The following is a 25,374-nucleotide window of genomic DNA, read 5'->3' as shown; positions in this document are numbered from 1 at the left end:
CGACTTTGGGTCGTAGCAACTCTTAGTTGTGGGTGAGATCAGCTAAGGGAATCAAGTATGTAGTATCCTGCTGGGATCAGAGACGTAGGAGCATAATTGTACCTTGGATCAGTGTGAGATTGATTGGGGTTCAAATACAGTCCATACCGAAGTTAATTATGAGTAGGCTAGTGTTTGTAGCGGCTTAATACGGTGTGTGTTCAATCTGGACTAGGTCCCGGGGTTTTTCTGCATTTTCGGTTTCCTCGTTAACAAAATTCTGGTGTCTGTGTTATTTCTTTTCCGCATTATATTTTTTTTATATAATTGAAATATCACAGGTTGTGCGTTGTTCAATCAATTAGAATATCCGACCTTTTGGTTGTTGATTTAAATTGATTGACACTTAGATATTGGTCTTTGGTATCATCCAAGTTATATCTCTAGTATTTGATAAAGACTCGTAGATTTCTATTTGCTTGAGTATATATCAAATCAAGAGATAGAGATATAAACTCTTTGATATACTTTTTATCTAGATTGAGTCTGACTGTCCAGTTGATTCTCTAGAAAGTATATTGGAGTTTGTCCATACAGATTGCTAAGCGAAATATTGGGTGTGGTTGTTGTACCCCCACTTTTTCAAAAGTCTATAGGAATAGATAAATCTGTCTCCCACAGAAATACCTACAAGTTTTTGTTTCGTCTTTTGATAAATCAATGTGAACATGAACCAATTGATAAATCAGACTTATATTCCCGAAAAACAACCTAGTATTATCAATCACCTCATAATAATCTTAATCGACGCGGTGAAAGAAGATATTGTGGAATCACAAACGATGAGACGAAGATGTTTGTGATTACTTTGATATCTTGGCTATCGGATATATAAATCTCAAGACAATCGTTACGATTGTACTCAAAATGATAGAAGATGCAAGATCAGATCACACAACTACGAGAAAGTAGTATCGGTCTGGCTTCACAATCCCAATGAAGTCTTTAAGTCGTTAACCTTGTTTACAAGAAGAAACCTAAGGTTAAAGAAGAATCGACTCTAGATAATACAACTAGTATCACACAGGAGGTGTGGGGATTAGGTTTCCCAGTTGCTAGAGTTCTCCCTTATATAGTCTTTCAAATCAGGATTTGCAATCAATGTTAGCTTGGTAACAAAACATTCAATATTCACCGTTAGATGCAAACCTGATTTAGATTCAAGCTAATTTATTTCAACCGTTGGATCGAAAACTTAGCTTGTTACACACAAATGAAATGCACGATTTTATGTTTGTGTAATTGTACCCAAATATGTACATTTGTTGGTTCAACAATAGTTAACCAAATGGTTCGCCATATGAGCACTTTCATATCAACCATATTCTTCTTCACCATAACTAGTTCAAATGACTCAAATGAACTAGCTAGAGAGTTGTTCAATCGCAAGGAAATCTTATGTAACTACACAAGACACAATCGAAGCAAAAACGTTTTGATTCACTCGAATCGGTTCATGAACTTTATAGCCACGGTTTGCATTTAGCATTCCTTAGTTAATATAAATAAGTTCACAAACAATCGTCTTTAGATATAACCAACTTAAGTTCGCAGACATAGTTCGCGGACTTAAGTTCCCCGAAGGAGTTCTCAAACTCCAGTAGATATTCTCGGGTCGAGAACTTCCGCCAGTTCACGGACTGGGTTCGCGGACTGAGTTCACGACTCTTGTTCCGGTTCTCTTGATCAACAAAGTTCGCAAACTTCGGTTCAAGGAAAAAGGACTTATACATATATGTGTTGCCATACAATGCTTATATCCAACATTGGTTATATAATCTAAACTCTCTTTTCAATCATTGAAACATTCTTAGAGGACGTTATATAGTCGTTATTCACAAACCATTTTTCGTCAAAGCAATTTTCAAAGTGATTGAAACATATCATGACTTTCGTCACTAGGTAAAGATGAATTTGGCCAAAGAGAAAGCTTACCAACACATATTTCGAGAAATATATATGCGAGATAAATTCGGCTTGAAATATCAAATGTGTATAATCAAAGTCTATATAGAAAAACGACTTTTGTCTCAAGATAGGAGATAGAGTAGATAGACTTTTGAGTGATAGATAAGTTCAAGTCTCCACATACCTTTTAGTCGATGAAGTTCCACCAGTTCCTTGAGTAGTCCTTCGTCTTATATAATGATTGTCATGGATTTCTTGAGCTCAACTACACTTTCTATCCTAGTCCGAGACTTAGCTATAGTAGACTAGAAATCAAGACTTATAGTTTTGATCACTAACATTGACAAACATGCTTGAGATATCAACGCATGCGAGTTCGACTGAGCAATGCTCTAATAGTCTCCCCCTTTGTCAATTTTAGTGATAAAACTATCAATACATATGGAATACAAAAAATAAATGAATTAACTTTTGTAGCTCCTATTCCACATGCCTAATCTTCAACATTACTCGAAATCTTCGTCACTTCCAAGTACTCCAATGATCCCAAAGGTTGTAAGTTCCGCATCATCGTTGTTGAAAATTTTAGCTATAACAATGCGAAAACAAAGTTCTCAATCATTGTTATACAGTGTCATAGTATCATTATATAACATCAAAGTTCAATTGTATCACAACTTCGACAACAATACTATGGTGATATGTATCACTCCCCCTTAGTCAATACTCCATCTCACATGAAAACCACTCCCCCTTACATAATGATCCGAAAACCATGTGTATTTGTAGTGTGAACTATATGTATTCGGTCACTTGACATATTCGGTCACATAACATATTTAGTGCCTATATAAGTGAAACTCAAGATTGATATATTTTCTTCATGCTTTCTTAAAACAAAAAATTGGTCAATTAACCCAATAACGACAATTCCTGGGTGAAAAAAACATGTAAAATTTGATATTGTTTAAATGGACGAGAATGTAAAAATAGCCAGGATGTAAACAGTTTCATCCTACCCATTTTCAAATATTTTTTCTTATTTTTAATTTACATCAGGATGCATCTAGTTTCATCCTTGCTATTTTTTAAGTTTAATCCAGGATGAATCCAGTTCATTCTTGCTACTTTTTTGGTGTCCATTTCACCCATACTAATTTTTACTCGTCCATTAAAACCATATTTTACAAAAAATTGGGCAAATGACCCATTTTCCGATCTTAAAACTAAGCTAGCGTTTGGTGAAATACTCAAATGTGATGCCATTTAAAATTCAAATATCAATGTCACACACCTGAATTTCTCCTTGCATTCGTGAGTCAGATCACACTTGCATAATTACCACACATTTCCCCTCCAAGTAATACCCTCCGATCCAAAACGGAGAAAAGCATTTTGAATTTTTTTCACCGAATAATTGTTAAACTACTTTTCGTACAATATTTTTTTTTCCACATGAGTTTTCACAAACATTCATGGTGTTTGGCTTACGGTTTACTATTTAAGGTGCTCAATTAGACAAAAAAATAAAAATAAAAAAAATAAAAGATAGATAATGATCGGACTCGTAACTCTAGGCATAGTTTCGAGTACATCAAAATCTTATGTGGTATACATAATTCCGAAATCACGATTGCGTTAAAGGGACAAAACACATTAGTGTCTCTCATCAAAGTCTCATGCAATTTTGAGTCATGTATAATCTATATGTATTCGGTCACTTGACATATTTAGTGCCTATATAAGTGAAACTCAGGATTGATATATTTTCTTCATGCTTTCATATCCTAGTTTTGTTTTACATACATGTATAGTGTTCAGATCTCGTTTGCACTTGAGATGCTGGAGAAAATTGGAAAAAAATACGATTAAATGTTTGGGAAGAAAATGAAAATTAAGAACTTCATGTTTCAGAAGCAGTGATGAACAGAAGAAATCGTTCCCCTAACATGGTTCATCGTGAACTAATTTCAAGTTGAAATCTCGCACTTCAACAATTTTATAGATATTAGAAAAAAAAATTTCCTTCAACTGAATTTTTAACAATTTTATTGTTAGAAAAACTCTAATTGAAAAAATATATATTTTTTTAGATGTCTTTTTGTATGAAGCTATTTTTTTCTTCTTATTTCTAAAGTATTGTCGATGGTATGACATTTTACATTCAAATTTACCTACAGTAATTTATCTAAATATCCATTGATATACTGCCCCTCATTTATAAAAATAAATAAATGCAGTTCATCTATAATAGTTATAAATTACTCTACAGTTAGTATTTCGAACAGTTCATAAACCAGATTGTGACGCCTCATGGCGTCGTATATTGTATATTGTGGACTATACAAAACCATATTTAACTTCATTTCGACTGTATTTTAAAAACCATTTTTTAATTTCACTAAAATTAAGGTGCATGCGAGCTTCTAGATGGTTTGAACTTCGAAGTCAGGTAGACTAACAATTTGAAGTCGGTACATACATACCAAACCCAAATCGGTGTCCTGAACGGCTTGGCTTGTTACATTCCGGTGCTTTTATCCAAGTTAGGTTTTAACCGAAATCAGTGTCCTTATTCAGCAGGTTTGGAAAGCCAAGTTACATTCCCAAATTTAGGCCTGTTGCGTGTGTGCACGTGAAAGTTGTTATATTGGGTCTACGAGGGTTGTATGTAAAACGTGAGTCCAGCTCGGTCGAGAGAAAACATGATATTGTTAATTAACCCTTGGTTAAACTTGAGAGTAGTCAAAATTTTATGTGGTACAGTGTCTAGCTAAATCATACAATTTTAAATTGATGTATTTTTCATGTTTCTATCTTTTCACGCTTTTTTTTTCATGATCACATTTTTCCTAATTTTTCTCGAGAGACTTTTAGAAAATTATACTATATATATCAAAGAATTTTCTAAGGATATATTTTTTTATGTTTTAATATTTCTAATTTTTTTTGAGATGTATAATGTTTAAATCTACAATGTTGCTTCAGACGGTGGGGAAAATTGAAGAAATGATGATTAAATCTTAGAGGATAAACTGCAAGAAGGAAAAGTAAACGTTTCAAAAGCAAGTTTGAAAGAGATCAATTGGTTTCCATAAAATGGTTCATCCTCGGCCAACTTTAAGATGGCAATTGAAAACTTTGGCAATTTTAAAAAGAACAAAATATAAGTCATCATTCTTCCTTCGATTCTAAAACTGTTATAAGGTCTTGTATATTTTTTGTACTAGGATCCTAAGTTACTTACCTCTTTTATAGTTCTCAAAATGTCCTCTCTCTTCTCCTACCATAACCGTAATTTTCCAAAAAGAAATCTCTGCAAACAGATTCTCCAAATTTGTACTCCAAATCTGTTGGATATTATCTGAATTATTCAGATATTCCAATTAGATTTGGATACAATAAGTACATATTTTTCTATTGATAGTAATTTTAAATAAAACATCGCTATTCAATGCGATTTTTAGGTTTTTCCTATTTCAGTTTCATTATTGCTCTCATGGTGTTCTCAAACCCATGAGAGATTTCTCATAGCCTTATAGGCGTTTCAGACGATTGTTACAATTGTTTCAAGTACATCAAGGACGATTTCTTCCGGCATGACGTGATTCAACATTCTCATGAAGATCAATGGCTACCGGATTTGATTGTGATAATGGTGTTTTGTGCTTATTACTCCCGTATGGGAGAATTCCATCTTAATGAAGAAGAAGATAATGATGAAGAAGAAGACAAATTCTTCAAATCCAAATGGCAGAATTTTAATTCAAGTGCCATCCCTCAAGTATCATAAATTTCCTTGAAATTCATGTATTTAATACGTTTGTATTACAATTTACTGACTATTGGGATACAAAAAATCTGTATTTTATAATGTTTTTCAAAGATGTATCTTAACATGATGTATACAATCTTTCTATATCAATGAGATTGAGAGGATCACCTTTTTCCTTTGGAAAAAATAAAAATAAATAAAAATACGTATAACCATTTTTTGTTCAAATTTTGAGAACATAACTAGTCATAAAAACCCAAGGTGAGCAAACTTGTAGTACAAAAACCCCATTCAAACGTTGGGATCCATTAAAACTCCATCTCAAACAAAATTGATACAAAAACCCCAAATTTTGAAAAATTGATACAAAAAATCCAAATTTCAAAATTGGTTTCATCAAATTTTATGATGAAATTCTTTGGGGTTTTTGTGTTACTTTTGTTTTAATGGGGTTTTTGTGTTACTTTTGTTTTGATGGGTTTTTTGTGGATGGATAGTGACACATTCGGGGTTATAACTCGCGGACCGTTTAAAGAAAAGCACAATTTTGAATTTAAGATATTTTTGATATCATGTTCCTGTTATAGGGCTTATGGCCCATGGATGTGTTCCCTTTCCTATATATAAAGAACATTGTATGTATGTAATCCCTGATGCCTCTTTATCAATAAGAAGTTCTTCTCCTTCTCTATCTCTTGCTTTAACCTAATTGATACTACAAACATTATCATGCACGAAGCTGTACCGCAGAGCTTTATGGGATCGATTGATTTTTTTTCTTTTTCTACATGGATGATTTCCATCAATGCCAGAATCAAATAAGCTAAGTTGGATTTTTTTTCTTTTCCCATTTTTTGAGTTTGGCACAAATGATGAGATTATGAATTAGGGATTATTTTGATTAATTAATCCGTTTGTAGGAAAAAATTGATTTGATTATGGATTAGGGATTATTTTGATTTATTAATCCATTTATAGGTGGAAATTAATTTAATCAGGAATTATGGATTGTTTTGATTAACCGTTTTGTAATCAGGAATTATTTTGATTATTGATTGTTGTTTTGGTATTGGGCACGGACTAATTAGGATTAGGAATTACTTTGGTAAATCTCATGTTAATCAATCTCTGATCGCTCGTAATCTGGGATTTGCTTTTCTGGATTCAGATGGGTGGAACTCTGTTCATGCTTGACAAGAAGAAAAGTCGTCCAAGTAAAATCTCCAACCAGATCCGGTCCAACCAGGTCAGGTCTAACCAGGTCCGGTCCAACAAGGTCCGATCGAACCAGATCCTGTCCCTATCCAACTCATTTTGATCTGTTCGAAAGGCTTAATCGCCGTTGAAATTGGAAAGAAGAAAATGCCACATTATTATGGACGCATTTGGTGAAATATTTATGCCATTAACAACTCAAATATTAACGTCACACACCTGAATTTTTACATATTTGTTACACATTTTCCCTTTGCGTATTCACATTTTCGCTTCTGGTACCGTCTAATCTAAAATGGAAAAAAGCATTTTAAATTTTTTTCACCAAACTCAATTGCTAATTAAAATTTGTTAAAAAGTACGTTCCATAGAAGAACAGAAAAATCCCAAGAGTTAAGGGACAAAACACATCAGTGTCTCTCATTAAAGTCTCGTGCAATTTTCGAATAAAAGAGTTTTTTTTTCATGTTTCTATCTTTTCCTGCTCTTTTTACATTCATGGTCACAAGGCCTCTTCCCCTAAATCACTACTTTTAGAAAATTATAGCGCTATGTAAATGAAACTCGAGTGGATTATCTTTTTATGTATTTATATTCCTAATATTGTTTGACATGTATAATGTTCAAATCTGGTTTGCGCTGAGATGGTGGGGAAAGCTGAAAAATTATGATTGACTTTTGGGAATGATTAGCAAGAAATAGAACTACATGTTTAGAATCAAGTATGAAATTCAAGAATTCGTTTCGATATCAAATCTCACACTTCGTGAATTTAGAGATATAAGAGAATTTGAGGAGGTTTAATTGTACTCCCTTCGTTCCTTTTTAATAGGCTGGTTTTTATAAATAAATGTTTCAAAAAAATAGGTTGGTTTCCTAATTGGGAAAGCCAAATGTTACTTTAATTTTCTGGGACCACTTTTCTCTTAACTTCTTTTGATGACAAGTGTCATGTGGACCATTTCACTTTACTTCTTTTGCTGACAAGTGTCATGGGGACAATTTCACTTCACTTATTTTATTGACAAGTGTCATGAGAACTACTTTCAATGATTAGTTCTCTTAATTTCCTTGAATTTCTCTAAAAACAAAACTAGCCTATTAAAAAGGAACGGAGGGAATATATCTTTTTGTATGAGGGATGAGGGTCTGCTTCTTACTCTTTTTTTTTTCTTTTTGTAAAGTCTTTATTAGTTTCATTCGTACATTTGTACGAGAGGAGAGTCTTTTTATTTTCACCACCACATCTTTATTTTATTTTACTATTTTTGTTTCTTTTTTTCTAATTGGTAAAGAATTATGCGCTGGCAAATTTCGAATTCATGTCATTATTATGATCATCGAATGACCTTACCACATCTTAGATCTTGAAGATAGAACTTTAAGAAAGTCTAATAGTTCATAATTTTCGACAATAAATCCCAAAAGGTTTATTTTAAAATTAAGCCAGCGTTTGGTGAAATACTGAAATGTGATGCCATTTACCACTCACATATCAATGTCACACACCTTAATTTCTCCTTCCATTCGTGAGTCATATCGCTGAACACACTTGTATAATTACCACACATTTTTTCCTCCAAGTAATACCCTCTGATCCAAAACGGAGAAAAGCAATTTGAATTTTTTTTACCGAACATAATTGTTAGACTACTTTTCGTACAAATTTTTTTTCTTCCAAATGAGGTTTCACAAACACCTCAATATTCACAATATTTGGCTTACGATTTACTCCCCCCGTGACTCAGTCCCACTATTAGTTGACCTATTTACTTTTAGATTTTGTTCCATAATAGATGACCTATATCACTAAACAAGGAGATATTTCTAAAATTATCCTTTTAATTGATTATAAGAAATATGCATAATTTAATAGACATGTTTATATTCGTTACATAGGTGTTTTAAAATGTTTTTCAATGGTATGAAGTTTGCGAACATCCGTGGTGTAGTTTGAGAGAGAAATCATTTCAAAATTCCACCAGTTATTATCCGTAAGGAATAATTGTAAAAAGTATTTAAAAGTATTTTTTTCCCTTCCTTACCTTAAGAATTGTGCAAACTTCAACTAGGTCATAGTGGGACGGAAGGAGTACTATTTAAGGTGCTCAATTATAACAAAAAAACAAAAAAAAAACAAAAAAAGAAAGATAATGATCGGACTCGTAACCCTAAGCATAATTTGTTAAAGTGATTGCTAATAGCCCATGTAGGACTATAGAATACATCCAACCCACCACCAACCGGCAATGAGAAATCTTTTCTTCCAAATCTTACAAATATATCAGTTGGTAAGTGTTTGTGGACTGACATTTTGAAGTGTAGGAGTCATGTTGAGCAAAATTCAACTTTACATGTGAACAGTGGTGATAGAGTGTTTTTCTGGAAGGATGTGTGGCTCAATGGACAGTCTTTACAATTCTTGTTCCCTAATCTCTACAATTTGATAAGACTGCAAGATGCTACAATTCAAGAGGTGTTAGATGATAATGTGGGGAACAACTGGAATTTTGCTTTTTGTAGGAGTTTGAAGGATGCTGAGATTGAAGATATTGCTCATCTGCTGAATTTGCTTTCTACTTTTAATAGGGTAAAGGACAGGATCATAGAATTTGGCAGAACGACACTAAAAACTTTTCCGTGGCAGAATGTTATAAGTCATTGAAGGATGATGGTTTGCTTGTATTCCCTTATAAGAGTGTGTGGAATCCAAAAATCCCACAGAAGGTAATATTTTTTATCTGGACTCTCTGTTATGCTGCTGCACCAACTATGGATTCATTGAGGAACACTTACAATGTTAATGAATGCTCGTTATGTAAGAAAAGTGTTGAATCCAACCAACATTTGTTTTTACATTGTGACACAACCAGAGAAATTTGGTTTTATTTCTTAAGTAGTTATGATCTTCAATGGGTGCTTCAAGGCAATGTAAGAGACACTTTATGGGAGTGGAGGAAAAAGAAAGGGAAGAACTTAAGTCTAAAAAACAAAGATTTGGGATATAATTCCTTATGCAATTTGGTGGGTTGTTTGGCTTGAAAGGAACTCAAGAGCTTTCAATGGTAGGTACAATTCAATGGAAAACCGAAGGATAGTGTCGAGACTTTCATCTTTAATTGGTGTGTAGGCACAAAAGTTTTTGAAGGAATCACTCTGAGCATGGTTCTGCATAATTGGGAGGCTGTTGTTCATTAGCTCTCTGTTTTTGGTTTTTCTTTCATGGCACCATTTTAGTGTGTCTTGTTCTTTGCTTTTACCAATACTATTACTTCCTTAGTGATGTTTTGGATTTTTAATAAAATTTGTCCTTTTTGAGTAAAAAAAAACATTCTAGGCATAATTTCGAGTACATCAAAATCTTATGTGATCTACACACTTACGATATCACGGTTGCCTTAAAGGGAAAAAACACATTAGTGTCTCTCATCAAAGTCTCATGCAATTTTGAGTCATGTATCTATCTGTTCTCGTTCTTCTTTCATTAATGGTCACAAACTTTCTTCTCCTAAATGGCTAAATCACAACTTTAAGAAAATTATAGTGCCTATATATGTGAAACTCGGGATGATATGTTATTTTATACATTCTTATCCTAGTTTTGTTTTACATACATGTATAATGTTCTGATCTCGTTCGCATTTGAGATGGTGGGGAAAGCTAAAAAAAATACGATTAAATGTTTAGCAAAGAAACAGAAAAAAGAGAACTACATGTTTCAGAAGCAATGCTGAATGGGAGAATACCTTCCCGTAATTCATCCTCAACCAACTTCAAGTTCATATCTCTCACTTAGGCAATTTTAAAGATATTAGAGAGAATTTTTCCTTTAACTGATTTTTTTGGGAATTTTGTTGTTGACAAGCTTTAAATATATTTTCAGTACGAGGCTCTTTTTTTCTCTTATTTGTAGCGTATTTTCAATGTATGACAATTTTCATTCAAATTTCAGTGCGAGTACAGTAATGAATCTAAATTTCCTTTTTTCTTTATTTCTTTTTCATCGGTAAAAAAATTGGGTGCTGTGATAGGATCCGGAGATGCCTATATGTAATAACCGCAATCGCACGGTGTCTAACTAATAGACAGAGGCAAGTACGAGTCGAACCCACAGGGAGCGGTGGAAATACTCTAATCAATATCTCTAATGAACTGACCAGAAATGATTTTTTTGGATTTTTAGAATGAGAAATGTAAAATGAAATAATAAAATTAAACTAAACTAAAAAAAGAAATCCAATGGGAGAATCGGTAACCATGGTTTATAGTATCCACCACTATTTCTATTCAATTACTGAAATGAACATAATTCATGAATATTTATTTATCGTCTGTTCTATTAACATCACTTATTATATTTATTAGAGTCGCAAATATCACTGGGACACCTTAAACATGGCACATAAAAAGACTAAACCAAAGCATGAACCATCAAATTGCGTTAGCGAGAAAGTTATAGGAAACTAAATTTATGTCCTCAAATAATACCTGTCTAAGCATACCCAATCAAAGGATTTAACCCAAACATGGAATATCAAATAAGTAGACATATATGTTTTCAATCCTAACAATTATGCACAAAGGTTATACAAAACCGGTGAAGCGACAACCCATATTTCAATTAATCAATAAATAAGATCATGAAATTAATTTGTTCAAATCAAAATAACCTCAAAACCATATGTGTTTCCAATCAAAGTGGTCTAATGCTCAAGAGTGGTTACAACACAAACCCTAGTTATAAAGTTCTAGCAAGACATGATTATGGGTTTCTCAAAACCCATCAAAAATAATAACAAGAAAAAGATAATTAAACCGTATCACCGTCAATCGATCCTCTTCTTCTCGCCTTGTTTTGTATACTCCAAAATTCTCACGAACACACTGTTCTCCTCTTGCTTGCGGCTGTGTTGCCGTCGCCTCCCAAAATCGGCATAAATACTGATGCGAGAAGTCCAAAAATCAGACCTAGCCAATATCCAAGGCCCAATCCAATACTCCAAATCCGGCCCAAGGTGAAGCACAACACCACTTTCCATCAGCCAATCTCCAATTGCATGCATCCACTATAACCATCTAATCAAAGATCACTTGTGTGAACGGAGACAAAATCTGGTCTTCATGTATCTTCCGGCATACAACTCAGGCCAAGTAAGACCCAGTACCAGCCGAGAAACTCATAAATCCATCACTGCCAGCTACGACCACAGCAACAACTTCCTATCTTTGTTCTTTCGCTCCTTCCAAGATAACAACTGCCAAATACCCTCGACGATCTTCTCTAATCAACCCCGCATCCTTAGTGCCAAGCTCAAGACAGATAGACCAACTCCCTTTGTTCTCGCTCATCAACACAGACTTCTTCTTCTGCAGCCATCTTCCATTCGAGCTACTGCTACCTTCTCAGTCACGTCCAACTCTCCATTCAGCGGCCCGGATAAACTCAGGCAAGATTCAATTCCAGCAGCTCAATCGTCACCTGCAATTACCCATTTCAGAAATATAGCATCTTCTAACTTAGCCACACTCCATTCTCCGGAATCCATTCACGAGGTGATGCCAGCACTGCAGTTTATAGTTGCTGCTTTATTGAACCAAAAATCCCACGAAATTCCAACCAGACAGACTACACTTGTGAAAATATTTATCTTGGTAGAGGCACAAAACAAGCCAGCAGCACCATCTTCGGTCGCTGATTTTTATATTCAGAACACCAAGCTAACTCCATCCCAGGTATCGGCAAACACCACTTTTCTTCGCCACTGGAGAATACCCATCGAACACAGTTGCAAGCATCAGTTCAGCATAAACACCATCACAGCCATCTCCGTTCAGGTCCATGGTCTTAGTCCACGACCACCTGCTAACAATCGGGACGAGCTCAACCAAACAAACCAAGTTCTGTCCACAGCAAACCTCATTTGAACCTCCAGGTCTCCATCATTCCCAGCCATATAATTCCTCTCAAACGAATTCTTCTTTTCTGCGAACAACCGGCACCACTAATGTTGCTGACACTCAATCCATATGCTGCATGAAAGTCCCTTGCAAGAGTGCAGCAACAATGATCGCTTCCTTCCCTTGTTCGAACGACAGCAATTCAGGTCTTGGGACTGAGATTCTGTAATACAACCACCTCCTAACCAAGATCATTTCCTACATAACCCATTCTGCACTTCCTTCCTGGATATCCATTCCATACAAGAACGATCAATGCCTTCACCCAACAGTACCTTCAGCTCAAATCAATATTTGGTTCTATGCTGCAGCTCTCTCCTTTGCCATGAGTCACTTCAGTATGGCCACTAACACCACTTAGCTTGGCGTTTAGCCTTTTATTCTCGGGGGAGCAAATTTCACTTGTACTTTCTACAAAAGCACCAAAATAGTGTTGTTAGCCAAAATATGGAGTCCTAACTAATATAAATATGGGTATAAAATGTAGCATTTATGTGTTTATCATGCTGACAAATTCCGAACTTAGTTCACTAATATTATCACGTAGTACATTAACACTTGACCATAATGTATCATTGATGTGCTTCCTTTTGGTCGAAAGAATAATATATGACATGCAGAAAACCGATGAAAACACCAAACATTACTACTCATCTTACTGAACAAAAACACCGAACATTTTAAAAGCCGCACCATCAACTCTTATGACGAAAAAAAATCCGCAAGAGATGCAGTAATTAAGTAAAATTTTCCTGGGGGCTCTGCAAATCGGCGATTAACTAACATGGGGTTAGTCGTGGGAGAGTTCGAGAGATTTTAATGTATTTAGGTTTTCTCCTGTTAGTCCTGAGGGAGTTTGAGGGAGTCTCTCCAAATCTCCGTTAGTCGTGGGGGAGTTTAGAGGAGTCTCCTAAACTCTCTAGAAAACACCTGTTAGTCGCTGGGGAGTTTAAAAAAAGCTCTTGAACTCCCTGTTATTCATAAAACCCTACAATATTAGGGAGTTGGTTGCTTTGGGGAGTTCGAAGGAGTTTTTAGTGTATTTTGGTCTCACAACAAATCTCTCAAAAGAGTAGAGATTTGAGAAGGAGTTTGGTGCGTAGAAAACCATAGTAGAAAGAAGAGGAAACGTTTTTTTCCAGGTATGTTTTTTTTTCTTTTTTGATCTCCATGATTGTTTATAATAGTTTGATTTATGTACTATTTTGATTGTTTTTCATATCTTTGATCTCCATGATTGTTTATTTTGATTGTGTGTATAGTTTTTTTTCGTGGGTACTCTCTTTCTGTCAAAACCCTAATTTGTGGTTCGAAAGATCTTGGTAAGAAATTGCATAATTTGATTATAATGATAACTTTAAATTCAACCGTTGGAATATGATGAAATTTGAGTATGTCGTAGTTTACCTTGTTATAGAAGTACAGTAAAATTGTCACGCGGATCAGATCACGTTTTCTACTGCAAAGCTTGCACAATATATGACTATGGTCTGCTGAGTTTAAATCCCGAAGAGGGAACTGATTCCTATTTATCTCATTCTACGCTTATCGTACAAAGCTGAAATTCTATTATGATGTTTGTATATATGAAGGTTACCTACTGTACAAATTTCATGAAGTTCTGACCAATTTAGGTACACCAAAGTGTGAGAAATTCGGAACTGAATTCTGTATACACGTATTGAAAGTAGTCGGGTTCTGAGTAATGTATCTTTTTAATGAACCGTTGGAATGCTATGATTTTTGAGTATGTTGTGGAATATTGAGTTGTAGGTGTACCGTAAAAATTTAAAGAGGATCAGGTAAGTATTAGTACTGCAAATATTGGACAATCTGAAACTGTGTTTCTGTGAAACAGAATTCCTTTACAGCTATCTTCATAATTTGTTATGTCATCATGCATTAATTGGCTTGCTACTTTGCATGGGTGTCATTGAGAATCACTATCACTTGTTAAGTCATCTTATTTAGACACATACTTCTCTTCTATTCTATATGCCAAAGTTCAATACAGTGGCGTACTACATTCCGTATTGGCGTGTTTTAGCCAATTCATACGGTGCTTTTGTTGCAAGGAGTTGCTAAGTGATTTTCTTTGATTAACAATTTGGATAAGTAGCTCTGCGTGTTAGTACTGTGTAATCTAGTATCATATTTTTTTTATCATGTTTACATTAGACTGTTTGGTGTTATTACTATCCTTGCTTTGTTAAGTTCTAATATTAGTCTAAGTACTAATGTAGCTAACATGTCACACCATAGAATGGAAAAATCCAGCCAACCTGCTGAAAACAACAAGAAGAAAAATAATTTTAGGAAGAATAAGAATACGGAACCGGAAACGGAAGTGACTACGAATTACAAACAATGGACAACTCGAGAGACTGAGAAATTATTGGAACTGTTGGTAGAAGCTACAGTTGAGAAGAAGAAAGACACTAGTGGATGTTTTACTAAGAGAATAGTGGAAGAGGAGATACTTCCAAAACTTAACCAAGCATGTGGTTGTGTCAAATCTTTTGAGAACTATAAAGGGAAACATAGATGGCTGAAGACTAGATTTGGTCAATACCAGGATTTGTTTAAATCTTGTACTTCTGGATTCGGTTGGGATGATGCTAACAAGATGATTACTGGATCCGACGAGATGTGGAACAATTACTTTGAGGTATGTGTGTGTTACTTACTGAAAACTAAATTTGATATTTTTTTCTTCTATTTTGTGCAAAGTTCTAATTCATGCTTTATCCTTTATTTATTTTTTGTATGTTAACAGAGCCATCCAAACCAAACTAACTTAAGGGAAGATAATGGTAAAGACTATGGTGAATTGCTTATTGTTTTTGGGAATAAATGTGCTTCTGGAAAAGTTACAGTTGATCTTACCCATGAGGGTACAAGTGCTAGAACCTGTGATAAGGAAGATGAACAAGATGATTACTTCGATGTTGATTATACTCAACGAGAGCAATATGATAATGCTTTTAACGTATCATACGTGGGATATGGCTTAGAGGAAAGTGATGAACAAGATAAAGATGAAACTCAAGATATGAACACAAAGAAAATTCCTGTCAGAAAAACGGCACCAAAGAAAAGACCAAAGTGTGACATTGGTGACTCTTCTACATCAATTAATCCTACTGGGCAGTATGATTATCTAGAGAAATTGATTGCCAACAGTTCATCGATTGCTTCTTCTATTGATTCAATGCATGCTCTTATTGCGAAATAGAAAGAAGACCGCAAAATTGAAAAAGAAATGCGCAGAATTGATAAGGATAAGAAAGATAACCAAGTATGGGATCTTGTTTATGGAATGAATGAAATTTCTTTGGAAGATAAGCTGAAAGTAATTGAAATGCTGGAAAACAATCACAAGAAGAACTTATTCATACGTTTTACTCCTGAAGAGAAAAAGTTGTGGATTGGTTCAAAGTTAAAAGCATAAACCTGTCATCTTTGCAAGTTTCTATTAGGTTTAATGGGCTTTTAGAGTTACAACATTTGATCGTTTTTCTTCATAACTATTAGTATTTAATTTTTCTTTACTCCTAGTTGAGAACTTATTGTTATGGATTGATTGCTACTAATTTTTATGGGTTGACATCTTTATGGTTATTATGATTGAATTTATGAACTTTATATTCTATATGCTTATTTTCTATATACATATACTTTTATGCTTTTGAAATAATGATGATTCTAATAAAAAAAGTACTTTTATCATCTTTTTAGGTGAACATGTCTGATTTGGATTTATCTACTGATAGTGAAGATGAAGCCTTTGATACAGAAGAAGAAAGCAGTGATGATGAAGAGGTAAGCAGCAATAATGAATTTGAACTATCCATATTTTTGAATATACTTTCAGCGGTGCATTCATGGTTGATGGATATAATCAAGCAATTACAATACATACAAATTCAGCGTATTGAAAGACCAATGAGACGCCCAGTTACTTTGTTTGGATATAACTATATAAGGAGAGTTTTGCGTCAAGACCCAGAAGACTTTCGAAGAAGTTATAGGATGTACCCTGATATTTTTCTAAAACTATGTTGTATCATTAGAGAAATCATTATGTGATACAAGATGTGTTTCTATTGAAGAAATGCTTGGTACATTTTTACTCGTTGTTGGGCAAAGTTCACGATATTCCACAATACGTGACACATTTGGTCGCTCTCGGTGGACAGTTAGTAAAAACTTTAACAGGATGTTGCGAGCTTTAACTTCTATAGCTCCGAGGATGATGGCTAAGCCAACAAGTGCAACTCCATTTAAAATTCGTGAGAGTACACGATTTTATCCTTACTTTAAGGATTGCATTGGAGCTATGGACTGTACACATATCCCAGCAATGGTAGAGAAAAGAAATGCAGCCGTTTATCGGAATCGACATGGAATTACATCTCAAAATGTGTTAGCGGTTTGCAACTTCGACTTGGAGTTCATATACGTGCTCAGTGGATGCGAAGGGTCTGCTCATGATTCGAAAATACTTAACGACGCAATGACAAAAAGAAATGGACTGAAAATACCGCAAGGTAATTTTACTTTTATCTAATGTGAAGTTTTGAGTTTTCTTGTTAAGTTATATTCGGGTTCTACTTGACGAAGTTTTCTTTTTATGTTTTATTCAGGTAAATATTACTTGGGGGATGATGGGTTCGCAAACCGACGATATTGTTTAACACCATTTCGTGGCCAAAGTTATCATTTGAAAGAATTTTCTGGTACGGGTAATCATGCTAAAAAGGCTGAAGAATTATTTAACATGCGTCATGCTTCTTTGAGGAATGTAGTTGAAAGATTGTTCGGTGTTGTGAAGTCTCGTTTCTTGATCTTTGCTTTTACCAATACTATTACTTCCTTAGTGATGTTTTGGATTTTTAATAAAATTTGGCCTTTTTGAGTAAAAAAAAATAATTCTAGGCATAATTTCGAGTACATCAAAATCTTATGTGATCTACACACTTACGATATCACGGTTGCCTTAAGGGGACAAAAAACATTAGTGTCTCTCATCAAAGTCTCATGCAATTTTGAGTCATGTATCTAACTGTTCTCGTTCTTCTTTCATTAATGGTCACAAACTTTCTTCCCCAAAATGGCTAAATCACAACTTTAAGAAAATTATAGTGCCTATATATGTGAAACTCGGGATGATATGTTATTTTATGCCTTCTTATGCTAGTTTTGTTTTATATACATGTATAATGTTCTGATCTCGTTCGTATTTGAGATGTTGGGAAAGCTAAAAAAAATACGATTAAATGTTTAGCAAATAAACAGAAAAAAGAGAACTACATGTTTCAGAAGCAATGCTGAATGGGAGAATACCTTCCCATAGTTCATCCTCAACCAACTTCAAGTTCATATCTCTCACTTAGGCAATTCTAAAGATATTAGAGAGAATTTTTCCTTTAACATATTTTTTGGGAATTTTGTTATTGACAAGCTTTAAATATATTTTCAGTATGAGGCTCTTTTTTTTCTATTATTTGTAGCGTATTTTTAATGTATGACATTTTTCATTCAAATTTCAGTACGAGTACAGTAATGAATCTAAATTGCCTTTTTTTTTTCTTTCTTTTTTATCGGTAAAAAATTTGGGTGCTGACAAATTCCGAACTTAGTTCACTAATATTATCACCTAGTACATTAACACTTGACTATAATGTATCATTGATGTGCTTCCTTTTGGTCGAAAGAATAATATATGACATGCAGAAAACCGATAAAAACACCGAATTTTACTACTCATCTTACTGAACAAAAACACCGAACATTTTAAAAGCCGCACCATCAACTCTTACGACGAAAAAAAAATCCGCAAGAGATGCAGTAATTAAGTAAAATTTTCCTGGGGGCTCTGCAAATCGGCGATAAACTGAGTCAAACCGGTTTCTTTTTTCTCTCATTATGTAATCATTTTCTCTACCATTTTCATGAATAACTAGAATCTGTCTAATCGTATCATCATGTTTTCTTTCATTTGAATTGTTAGGTCTTAGTTCTTAACTATTTTTGATTATCCTTATTTGTATTTTTATTTCTTGCTGTTTGTTTTAATGGCTGCTTAATTTCTTTGTTTCCCCTATATGCGTTTGCAGTTCTTATCATCCCTAATGACTTTTGCTAATATTTATGTTGTGATCATAGCATTTGTTGAGCTAGTCTTCAAACTTTTGCTTACATGATTAGATGTTATGGATTTCATTGCTTTTGCTAAGGATGCTTTGTGGAAAATGTCTCCGAACCAACTCAGTTCTTTTAGAATCGGTTCAACCTCATCCCGCCTCAGTCAATTTTCAAAAAAAAATCAAATTCAAAAAAGTCAGATGCATGCGAAAATTCAGCAGTCTAATTTTGCTATTTTCGCTCAGTTACAACTGTTACACTAACCAAACTCGGAACAATTATCATATATTTTGCTCCCATAGTTATAGCCTGGAAAAAATTGTATTTATCTAGTAGATATCATTGCAACCAGTTTTACCCTCATAACCCTAATAACTTTCAACTAAATTACCCTCTAAGAAATCTTTCACCTTTAAGTACTCGAAAATCTTATACTCCTATACATCTAAAACCAGTATACTTGAAGAACATTAATCATCAATTTTTGGAAGCAATGGAAGAAGGCAATACTAGCAATGTTATCGATCTGGTAGACAAATTCAAAAATCTACCCTGGAGCTGGGAAATATCAAAGAAGTTGTTGTGGTGAATCAAAACACAACCAGTGAAAAAGAAGATGAATCTGAGTGGGAAGCAAGTGCAATAGGTAAAATAATTATAGAGGGTAGAATGAGCTATGATACTGTTCAGAAGTATATCACCTTCACCTGTCCTTTCTTAACTTTGGAAAATCTAAAAATAATTGAGGTTGAGTCGAATATGATGATTTTCAAGTATAATGATTGGGATCTGCTTAACACAGTAATTGAACAACGTCCATGGATCATCAACAAACATCTTCTGGTTGTTCATGACTACATTCCTGGTATGATTTACACAGAGAAGCATTGGGGTTTTCAACAATTCTGGATCCAGCTTAAGTATATCTTACCTGAACACATGAATGCTACTTCAGTTACTAAAATTGGTGAAGTTGTGGGAGAAGTCATTGCTATCGAGCCTAAGGATGGTATACCAGTTGGTACTACCCCTGTGAAGGTGTGTGTCAATGTCGATATGTCGATGCCGATGAGAAGAGGTGTTAAGTGCACAACTATGGCTGGTGTCACCAAATGGCAAAAATTCTTTTATGAAAGACAGCCAACAAACATATGTACTGAATGTTACATAATCAATCACTCTAACAAGGTGCACAAAGCGGCTGCTGATTACCTAAAGTTGGCACATGAAAAACCGTACTTTGTGGGCAAGGTTGACAATATTCGCAAAAATATTGTTTCCATCAAATCTAATCAAGCACCTGCAGTTAAGACAAATCAGAAGAAATTTGTCAAAACTGCAGTTTTCATACCTCCTAAAGATGGTGACATGATTAATCTGGACTTTCTTATCAAGAATGATGAGGTCAATGAAGAGGAAGATAGCAGGCTAGGCAAGCGTCTTAGAGCCGATAATCCTAAGCATACACCTCTGCTGATTCCTGAGACTTCGTCACAATGCACCTTAATGATATCCACTGCGTCTGACCAGACTGCTCAAAGGGTCACTTCTGGGGTTAATCAAACTGATGATGCTAGCAAGGAGAATCAGGTAACCTACCTAAATTTTTCTTTTTTTTTTCATAAGAATTTTACTTTTTCTTTACTCATTAATTGCTTCAACATTTATTGGTTTTCCATTTCTGCAGTGATTCTTACATTCTTAAATTCAGTTCTTATCATTTTTCATTTAGACCTAGCAATAATTATTAGTAACAACAACATTCATTACAATTTGTCAAACTGCATTAATCATCTACGTGCATGCTTTATTACTCAACTTAGTCTTTTCTGCAATTTTAAGTTCTTATACTACGTTAATACATCTAAGTTTAAATCTAGGAAATTCATATTACCAGCACTTTTCATCATGAAAGTAGTTTCTTGGAATGTTCAAGGCCTTAATTCCCTCTCTACCAAAGATCACCTAGGAGATATTATAAGAACAAAAAACCCAGACATCATCTTTCTCTGTGAAATAAAACTAAATGAGGATAAAATGAGAACCTTACGGGCACCTTTTAGATACCCTAACATCAGATATCTACATCCAGTTGGACGATCAGGAGGTTTAGTTCTCATGTGGAAAAATGGATTTGTCTGTGATATAGTTGGTTCTGATGATAACATGTTTCATGCAATTGTTCAAAGTCATCCAAATGAACAGGAGTGGCTTCTCTCTTGTATGTATGGTTACTGCAATTATAGTAAAAACAAGAATCAATGGGAATTCATCAAGGATATTGGTTCTAACATCAACCAATCTTGGATGTTATTGGGGAATCTTAACTTTCATCTTCAAGATAAAACTTCTCATGATTCTTCTTCTTCAGATGGTTTGGTACACTCAATACTTTATGACATTGGTTTAGAAGATTTGGGTTTTGTTGGCAGAGATCATACTTGGAAAAATAATAACCTTGGTACAGGTAATAAATGATCCAGAATTGATATGTCCCTTGTCAATGTTGTTTGGAATTCTCATTTTCAGGACTCAAAGCTTCTTCATCTAACACAACATGGTAATGATTATTGTCCAATAATGCTAGTCAGAAATTACTCTTTGCCAAATCTGTGGAAGCCATTTAAATTCTTTTTCACTTGGTTAAATGATTCAAGTTGCTCAATTGAGATATCCAAAGCTTGGGAGAAAGAAGTCCATGGCTCACCAGGTCATAAATTCATTAAGAGATTACAATTCACTAGAGTTGCACTCTCTAAATGGAATAAATTTCATTTTGGCAACATCAATCATAATATGGATACTCTGCAACTAGAATTAGCTGAAATTCAGAAGCTGCCTTTTTCTAGAGAAAATACTATGAAAGCTGAAGATATAAGTAAACAATTAAACAAATGGCATCAGATACAAAGTGAGTTTAATAAGCAAAAGTCTAGAGACAATTTTGTGAAAGACATGGACTACAATACAAAGTACTTCCACACTTTAACAAAAAGAAAAAGAGCAAGGAATAATATTGACTCCTTGAGGGACAATAATGGTTCATGGGTTCATACAAGAGAAGACATCTCTAACCTGCTTACTACCCATTTTAAAGACATAAGTACTTCTTGAAAAAGTGGGGGTACAAAAACCACACCCAATATTTCTCTTAGCAATCTGTATGGACAAAACTCCAATATACTTTCAAGGGAATCAACTAGACTCAATCTTAATAAAGTATATCAAAGAGTTATGTCTCTCTTTCTCGATTCAATTCTTACTCAAGCAAATAGTAATCTGTGAGTCTAATTGAATACAAGAGAAATCACTTGAACAGTACCAATGTTCAAGTATCAATCAATTTCAATTAACAACCAAAGGTCGGATTTCCAATTGATTGATTCTAACACAACCTGTGATATTTCAATTATATAACAAAATATAATGCGGAATAGAAATAACACATACACCAGAATTTTGTTAACGAGGAAACCGCAAATGCAGAAAAACCCCGGGACCTAGTCCAGATTGAACACACACTGTATTAATCCGCTACAGACACTAGCCTACCACAACTAACTTCGGTCTGGACTGTAGTTGAACCCAAATCAATCTCACACGGATCCAAGGTACAGTTATGCTCCTACGTCTCTGATCCCAGCAGGATACTACGCACTTGATTCCCTTAGCTGATCTCACCCACAACTAAGAGTTGTTGTGACCCAAAGTCAAAGAGTTTAATAAACAAATCGGTATCACACATAAAAGTTGTTAGAGCATTGCTCGGTCGAACTCTCATGCGTTGCTATCTCAAGCATGTTTGTCAATGTTAGTGATCAAAACTGTAAGTCTTGATTTCAAGTCTACTATAGCTAAGGTCTCAGACTAGGATAGAAAGTGTAGTTGAGTCCAAGAACTCCATGGAAATCATCGTACAAGACGAAGGACTACTCAAGGAACCGGTGGATCTTCATCGACTAAAAGGTATGTGGAGACTTGAACTTATTTATCACTCAAAAGTCTATTTATCTCCTATCTTGAGACAAAAGTCGTTTTGCTATATAGACTTATATTATACACATTTGCTATTTCGAGTCGAGTTTATCTCGCCTATCTATTTCTCGAAATATGTGTTGGTAAGCTTTCGCTTTAGCCAAGTTCATCTTTACCTAGTGACGAAAGTCATGACAAGTTTCAATCACTTTGAAACTTGCTTACTTTGATGAAAAATAGTTTGTGAATAACAACTATAGAATATCAACGTCCTCTAAGAATGTTTCAATGATTGAAATGAGAGTTTAGATTATATAACCATTGGAGGATATAAGAATTGTTGTGGAAACACATATATGTATAAGTCCTTATTCTTTGAACCTAAGTTTGCGAACTTTGTTGATCAAGAGAACCGGAATGGTGGCGTGATCCAAGTCCGCGAACTGGCGGACGTTCTCGACCCGAGAAATTCTGATGGAGTTTGTGAACTCCGTCCGGGAACTTAAGCCCGCGAACCCAGCTCGCGAACTTGAGTAAGTTATATCTGAAAACGATGTTTGTGAACTTATTCTTATATAAACTAAAGAATGCAAATTGCAAATCGTAGTTATATAGTTCATGAACCGATTCGAGTGAATCAAATCGTTTTTGCTTCGATTGTGTCTTGTGTAGTTACATAAGATTTCCTTGCAATTGAACAACTCTCTAACTAGTTCATTTGAGTCACTTGAACTAGTTATGGTGAAGAAGAATATGGTTGATATGAAAGTGATCATACGGCTAACCATTTGGTTGAATATTGTTGAACCAAAAAACGTAAAAGTTTGGGTACGGTTACACAAGCCTAGAAACGTGCATTTCATTTGTGTGTAACAATGTATTTTTCGATCTAACAGTTGAAATATATTAGCTTGAATCTAATCAGGTTTTCATCTAACGGTGAATATTGAATGCTTTGTTACCAAGCTAACACTGATTGCAAACCATGATTTGAAAGACTATATAAGGGAGAACTCTAGCAACTGGGAAACCTAATCCCCACACCTTCTGTGTGATACTAGTTTTCCTAAGCTAGAGTCGATTCTCCTTTAACCTATGGTTTCTTCTTCTAAACCAGATTAACGACTTAAAAGAGTTCATTGGGATTGTGAAGCCAGACCGATACTACTTTCTTGTAGTTGTGTGATCTGATCTTAGTATCCTGCTGGGTGTGATACAGATTTATTTTCCGCATTATAGTTTGTTATATAATTGAAATTGTAAGGACCCTCAGGCACGTCAATGCTATTAGACCAGTCAAGTGGTGACCAAGCCGCTTTTGACTCGATTAATTAGAGATGAACCTTAATTAATATAAATTAATCTAACAACGATTTAGATACGAAACACGTATCACTAGATAGATCTCGAAAAGTTATCCGAAATGGACTACTCGAACGTGTCAATCGGATACCAGACTAAGAAGATTTTATCAGAATTGTATGCTGGGAAAAATAGTGTTTTGCCATTAAACCGCATGGATGCCCTTATCCATTTCTTAGGTGCCTTTATCATTTTGGCTAGCCTTATCACCAAAACGTGTCAAAGAGAAACCCATTTCTCTTTTCTTCTTTCTCTTTCTTCTCCATTTTTCTTCATCCTGTTCTTTCTCTTTCTTTTCTATGCCGATCTCAATTCGAAGAATTGAGTTTGTTGTCAATTAGAGAATTCTTAGAAACGTGTTAGTAAGTTGAATCGAAGAAGTAAGTGATTATGATGTGGTTGAATTAGCTCGGGAGGAGAAGAATTGGGATTGTTGTTAATTGAGTTAGGGTTTCTCATAGAGTTCAATTAAAGTTTGAATTAATGAGGTATAACAAGAATTAAAGATTGGGTTTAGCTGATTGAGGTTAAATTGAAGTTCTGAAGCAGTTATTTTGAAGAATCACGGAACCAGTTAGTTTGTATTAACAACGATCGATTCAAAGGATGAATCAGCGGATTGAGGAATTCAAGGTAGGAGTGGCTTTTCATCAAATCAGGTGGGAACTCTGTAACCTTCTTGTAATCATTAAGCTTTCTTTTATCTGCGAGCATGATGAGTCTTTACTATTTGAGTGCATGATAGCGTATATTGTGATGTTTTATTTCATGTATCTTGAGTATGATGTATATGTTGCATTTGTATGTACGGTGTTGCTATGATGTGTTGCGTTGATATGCATTGTGAGATTCCCCTGCGAGGAGTGTCTGTGTTCCCCACGGCTCTTAGCTAAGTTAAGTAAGGAGGTAATTCATCCGTCGACAATATTATTTAGTAGGCCGGTAATTCATCCGTTTAAATATTATTATAACTATTTCATTAGTAGGGAAGTAAT

This window comes from Papaver somniferum, chromosome 5 (assembly GCF_003573695.1).
Source record: "Papaver somniferum cultivar HN1 chromosome 5, ASM357369v1, whole genome shotgun sequence".
NCBI classification, from domain to species: domain Eukaryota; kingdom Viridiplantae; phylum Streptophyta; class Magnoliopsida; order Ranunculales; family Papaveraceae; genus Papaver; species Papaver somniferum.
This window is presented reverse-complemented; position numbering follows the sequence as displayed.